This window comes from Maylandia zebra, linkage group LG14 (genome assembly GCF_041146795.1).
Source record: "Maylandia zebra isolate NMK-2024a linkage group LG14, Mzebra_GT3a, whole genome shotgun sequence".
NCBI classification, from domain to species: domain Eukaryota; kingdom Metazoa; phylum Chordata; class Actinopteri; order Cichliformes; family Cichlidae; genus Maylandia; species Maylandia zebra.
This window is the reverse complement of record NC_135180.1, coordinates 29,226,477-29,233,294: the sequence shown is the minus strand read 5'-3', so window position 1 is coordinate 29,233,294 and position 6,818 is coordinate 29,226,477. Positions and strand designations below refer to the sequence as shown.

General features: G+C 38.7%; 1 long non-coding RNA gene across 1 annotated transcript; it reads left to right on the top strand.

Annotated features, from left to right (window-relative positions):
- The first annotated feature begins 1,403 nt into the window (after positions 1 to 1,403).
- Positions 1,404 to 6,504, top strand: LOC101484698 (dehydrogenase/reductase SDR family member 11). Its single transcript, XR_003024818.2, has 7 exons — positions 1,404 to 2,188; positions 3,713 to 3,922; positions 4,155 to 4,249; positions 4,937 to 5,066; positions 5,184 to 5,276; positions 5,361 to 5,426; positions 5,543 to 6,504. It is a non-coding gene; the product is annotated as a dehydrogenase/reductase SDR family member 11 (long non-coding RNA).
- Positions 6,505 to 6,818: the final 314 nt, after the last annotated feature.

The following is a 6,818-nucleotide window of genomic DNA, read 5'->3' as shown; positions in this document are numbered from 1 at the left end:
ACGGGATCCGTTCTCCCTACCTAGTGCGCGCTCCCGACGCAGAGGAAACTAATTCTGTCGGGGATATCTATCTTGGCACGTCCCTCTCTTCAAACTTTTGGTGCGTGAGCTGGTTAGGGGAAGTCTGATTTTTAATAAAATCTTTATCGTTTAAAAACCATGTCTGAACCTTAAGTATAAATGTACTTGAGAAATTAAGCATTAGTAGTATTAATGAAGTATAGCAAGATATGTAAGATAATTGTAAAAATTTTAGAAAAAGAAAATGCAAAAATCAATAGAAAATATATTTATGTAATATCAATAAGTGACACATCACAAATACATGTAAATAATTAAATAAAATGGTGAACCTACTGACTCGTTGTTATTCTTAAGCTGTGGTTTTGATTACTAATTGACTGAGTTTCTTTTATTTTTTTGTGTCTCTGTCAGTATTCCAGCATCGTACATTCTGTTTTATACTTAAAATGATAAGTAGTCTTAGAGGTGGATTCTTTGTGTTTTAGTTGACTGTAGCCTCCCACATGTTTCTCTATGCTGTGTGTTTTTCTCACAGTGCTGTGTCTAGTTGGTTACTTTCGGCTTTACTTTGTGAGTTGTCTTTTCTGCTTTCCTTCGGTTTTGTTTTTCCATGTCCTGTGTTTTTAAAGTCTCGGTTTGCTTGTGTGCTCTGTTGTGTCACACTGTGTTCCAGCTCGCTTTGCTCCTAATGTGCTTCCTGCTGGCTTCTTGTGTGTTTAGTTAATGTGTAGTAATGGCATAAACAAATGCCATGTGTTTTGAAACTCTGTAACTAGACTTCATTGTTTTTTTTAATCCCCTCTCTCTCCTGCGGGTAGTTTATCCTTAAAGCTCGGGTCCTCTACCAGACCCTGGGAGTATGAAGGTGCGCTCTTCTAGGACTGTGTTCTTCTGAACAGAGGTCTGATATTGTTCCTGGGATCTGCTGGAGTTTCCCACTCTCACATACATTAATCACATAATTTCAGTTTCTGTGAGACACCTGCACAACTCTTCTGAGTTTCCTCAGTATCCACTCTTTTTTGCAGTGCATTTTCTCTGGTTTATTGGAGACTGAATTTGCTCCATGACTCTACAAGGACACTCCCGATAAAGCAGGTGCAAGCGACAGAGCAGCCCTTATAGAACTACACCATGTGACCTTGTCAAATAATGGAGTGAATTTTTTTTTTATACTTCTTTGCTACATTTATGAAGATGATTTTAACTTGTCATTAAACAGTTTTATGAAGTTGTTATAGACATTATATACTAAGGTATGAAATAATCAAGTAATTATTTTGGGGGGAACTTTGTTGTACTTCCCTATCTAATTGCACTTCACGGATATTTGTTAGAAAAACTTTATGGTGTAAAACATTAAACCTTAAGTATGAAAATATCTCAAATTATATATTTCAGTATTCAAAAAGAATTGCTTAACATAGTAATATATTTAAGATAAAAAAATACATAAATCAGTGGTAAAATAGCTCATATATATTTCTATAATGTCCATTCCACATTACTAATACCTGCAAATAAGTGAACAAACCAATCCTAAAAATATTTGCATAAATCTATCCATGTATTTATCGTTATATAAACTCAACTTTTCCTGTGTCCGTTTAGAAGCACATTAGATGGTGCAAAGGAATGTATAGCCAGTACTGAAATAAATACTAATACTAGATGTGACTCTTAAATTTAAGTCGGAGTTTTACTTGCTTTTGATCAGTTTGTGCAATCTGAATTCCCTTGAAGTATTTCATTACAACAACAGAGCTGATTGATCTGTTTTCCTATGTTTGCACCTGATTTTAATGCAGCACACAAACCTGTTTTAGAGCGTGGGGCGTAGCGTGGCACCAGGGTACACTCAGGAGGAGGAGGAATTCTGCTGTGCCAATGTGCTGCAGCCTCGGTGTCAGTTATGTTTGAGATGTTTATATAAATGCTTTATATCACAGGACACTCGTCACTCACGCTCTTTATACTTGTGATTCTTTCCTTGTTCTTTCGTGCGTGTCTGAACACCGGCGTCCGGGCTGTGATGGAGCGCTGGCGGGGCAGAGTGGCTTTGGTGACCGGAGCCTCGGTCGGGATTGGGGCGGCTATAGCTGTAGAGCTGGCACGGCTCGGAATGAAAGTGGTGGGCTGCGCCAGGGACGTCGGAAAAATACAGGTTTGCAGTTTCTGCGGGGAGTAATTTAATGTAAAGTGACTCTGTCACGAAGTATTGGTTGATATCTAATGCTATGAGGATCATTTTTCAGCAGAGTTAGATGTATTTTTCTCATAAACCTATGTGTTGATTGTGCAATTCACAGTTTGTGTCACACCTCAAAACCACAGAAATGTAGAAAATGTCTTTGGCAGGCATCACTGCATAATCATGTGCCTGCTGTATAGTATACTCTTTGTGAGCTGTTCACAAAGAGCCTCAAGCAAAAATTTATTTGTATTGCACTGCTGCACGTAAGTATTTGAACACTTGGAAATCAGCAAGAATTCTGAATGGTGACCTCATTCATCCTGTCCCCTTAGCAGAAAAGCATGATGTTTCCACCCCCAAATCTTCACAGTAGGGATGGTGTTCTTGGGATGCAACTCATCCTTCTTTTTCCTCTGCAAGTGAAGTTTAGACCAAAAAGTTCTATTTTGGTCTCATCTGACCACATGACTTTCTCCCACACCTCCTCTGGATCATCCAGATCGTCACTGTCAAACTTCAGACGGGCCTGGACATGTGATGACTTGAGCAGGGTAACCTTCCGTGCAATGCATGATTTGAGACCACGTGTTCTACTGACAGTGACCTCTAAAACTGTGGTCCCAGCTCTCTTCATTACATTAACCAGCTCCTCCTGTGTAGTTGAGGGCTGATTCCTCACCTTTCTTATCATCAGTGATACCCCATGAAGTGAGATCTTGTATGGAGGCCCAGTCCAAGGGAGACAGTCGTCTTTAGCCTCTTCCGTTTTCTAACAATTGCTGCTTGGCAATTGCCCCGTAGCCCTTTCCTGCCTTGTGGAGGTCCACAATTTTATCTCTGATTTCTTTTGACAGCTCTGTGGTCTTGCCCATGGAGGCAGTTGGAGTCTGACTGGCTGTAGGGTGGACAGGTGTCTTTAAAAAGCTCAGACAGGTGCTACTAATTTAGATTAATAAGTGGAGTAGACGTGGACTTTTTAAAGGCATAGTAACAGGTCTTTGAGAGCCAGAATTCTTGCTTCTTTGAAAATCATACAATGTGATTTCCTGAATTGTGTTTTAAATGCTGTATCTCACGGAGGGAATGCACCTACAATGTGAATATCAGACCACTCCATGATTTCTAAGTGGGAGAACTTGCAAAATCGCAGGGTTTTCAAATACTTATGTTCCTCACTGTAAATGTTTAAATGGTAGATTGAAACACAGAGCAAACACACAAAGGGAATCCTGAAGTTTGTCATCTTTTCAGACAGAATATGACGGCAGCTTTATGTTAAAACGGCATTTGTGCAGCTTTTTTTTCCCTTTAAGACTTTGGTTAATGATTCTTCAGTTGACTTCAATCTGTAAACTTAGAGGTGATATGCAAAGTGAAAACTTAAATCTACTTATTTACACTAAGTTTATATAAATCTAAATTGTGAACGATTTTTACATACATTAAACACACATGGGATTCTGAAGTCTGTTTTTGTTTCCTGCTTGGTTTCAGAAACTGGCAGCAGAGTGTCAGAGTGCCGGCCACTCTGGTGTTCTGGTGCCTTTCAAGTGTGATTTGACCAACGAAGAGGAGATTCTGTCCATGTTTGCAGCGATCAAAGAGCAGCACAGAGGCGTGGACGTGTGCATCAACAACGCCGGCTTGGCTCACCCAGAGCCGCTGCTAAGTGGCAAAACCAGCGGCTGGAAGAACATGATGGATGTAAGAGCTCAGTGTTATCTCCTGGATTGGTCTGCAGCGATGTTTGTGATTTCTTTCAAAGTAACATCAAGGGTGTCCCAGCAGAACAATACATTAAAATAATAAATGTAACCTATCAGTGCTTTTAATGTTGCACCTGAGTAAGAATTAACACTGTGGGTTAATTTACACTTGTGCACAAGAAGAAATGATTAAATGTAAAGTTTTTTTTCTTCTTCTCGGTCTCTTGCAGGTGAACGTTTTTGGGTTGAGTATCTGCGCGCGTGAAGCATATCAGTCAATGAAAGAGAGACATGTTGACGATGGGCACATCATAAACATAAACAGGTGCATTTTTATTTGCTGATGTACAATGACGAGCCCGCATGTCGCATACACTGTTGGTTTCATCTACACATAGTTATAATACAACATTCCTGCTACATTAACAATGATAGAAAAACTTACTGTTACGGTTTTAGAATCTTGAAGAGATGCATCCAAATGCAGGATGCAGAGAGGCAGAGGGCAGGAACCAAAGATGCCTCATTTATTCTTAGCCAGCACACAGTCCATAAGAAAAAGTGTCAGGGATAAGAGCTGAGCTAAATCAGAAAAAAGTGATTTAGTTAATCTGTTGATTTATTAAATGATAGCTATACCTGAGAAATATGAAAGAAAGCAAAATCTAAGCTGATGATAAAATCACAGAAAACCAAACAGGAATTATGGCTAGAAAATGAAACCCTGAAGGACCAACAACAGAACAATAAACAGCCAAGAGAATCCAAAAACCTCTTGGCCCACATGGAACACACAGAAAAAATGTCTGCGCTGGAAAAGGTGCACAGCTCAGGAATTATCATTATCAAATCATCAAAACAAAATGATTGTTACAGACCTGATACAGCTCTGTGGTGGGCCACAGATTTTCTTGAATCAATCAGACATGGCTTTAAAGGAATAACTTAAAGATCAATACATGTTGTTTAATGCCCATCTGTGTAAAAGCTAACAAATTGCCTGCTGTTTTAGTGTATGTGGACATCATGTGATTCCCCTTGCTGATGTACATTTCTACACCGCCACCAAGTTTGCTGTAACCGCTCTGACTGAGGGCTTAAGGCAGGAGCTCCGTGCAGAAAACACCCATATCCGAGCCACAGTAAGGCTTTAAAACATTGTAACCAGCTCCAAGGCTGCCTTTACCACCAATATAAGCTTCTATGACACACATGCACAATGCTTCCTGAAGTTCTTTTCAGTATCTACTCTTTTGCAGAGCATTTCTCCCAGCTTAGTGAAGACTGAATTTCCTTTGCGGCTCTATAGCAACAATCCTGATATAAAAGCCAGAGCTTTCTCTGCATATAAGGTAAGATTATTATTTCGGCAGTTCATGTACTATTTAGATGATTACTCGGATTAAAAAAAAAAAAAATTTTCATTTCTCTTGCAGCCTTTGGAAGCAAAAGACGTTGTCAACGCTGTTATATACGTGCTCGGTGCCCCTCCTCATGTTCTGGTTTGTGATTTACTGTTGTTTTCATTTTCTTTTAATTGTGACTTATTTAACTTTTTTTGTTTTCTTGTATTATGTGGTGTTATAAAAAGGTAACATTAACATAACTTTTCTTTCAGATTGGAGAGGTTCAGATGTTAGCAACAGAGCAGAAGTCTTAGAGTTGCACCACGAGACGCTCCTGAATTAATAAGACCAATTCTTCTCCTTTATGAAACTGACGACCAGCATTGGGTGTAACATGCTGCTGTAATCAGATTACGGTACATTTTTCAGTAATACAACACAGTTGTAACAATTATAGCACTACTGGCCTTTTAAAGGTTCTTCCAATCATCTGGAGGATGGCCAAATAGAAAGAAAAAACTGTTAATCATGTCTTGCTGTTGCTCTATAACCAGCTGATTTTAGTTCGTGTGTAAGCAGCAGGAAAATTGTAAAATGGGAATCAACTTCTGAGGAGTAAAAATAAGGACATTACTTGTATTTCTTGTTTTGCATGAATTGACAAGAGCACAATGGTAAAAGCACAAACTGCATCCATGATGGAAGCAACTGCATTATACAACTAACTCAACATTAGCTCTTTGCAAATATCTGCACACACACCATGCAAACACAAGGCTAGTTAAAAGCCCAGAGAGATATTAAAGCTGAGTATATGCTAACCCCTGCCCAGCAGCCAGAGCCTCATCTTAAACATCTAACAAATGCAGTGATGAGGTTGGAGGTTCCATTTCTACCCACTCTACCTGTTTCTACAGTGTAATCACAGTGGCAGTCTTTTTTTAAACAGTGTTAGAGCTGGTTTTCAGCGTTTAGAATTAAACGCTAAAAGAAATGCGTATCCACGTAAGTTAGGGATTTGTGTCAGTGTGTGGGGCTATAGCTTAAGGTCATGTTGTTCTTGCTAATTATATGATAGTGTACTTCAGGGAATCTTACAGAGTAGCATCTCACAGGTAATGTGAGTAATGACTGAAACACAGGGGACAGTTTATGATCTGGTCCTTATATAACTTTATGATGTTTGTTCTGAATAATTTCACTAACTTATCTAATAAAATGGTGTTCAAGGAAACTTTGTTGCACTCTGTTATTTTTTTTATTAGAAAATTATGTATCTACATAATTATTATGTATTATTTAAAGGAAATTAAATTTATACATTGTATGGCACAGAAAGGGCTGAAAAATAGCTGAAATATTTGGATACCGTTAATGAATAACATACTACTAATACATGTGAAAGTAAATGTAAAAAGTCCTGAGAATGTTAATGTTATGTTATGTTATTTAAACATATTGAATTTCCCAGAACACACAAACTGAGTGAAGTGACAGAAATGTCTATGTGGCGGCCACAGTAAGAGCTGTTTGAATTCAAAGGGGCGT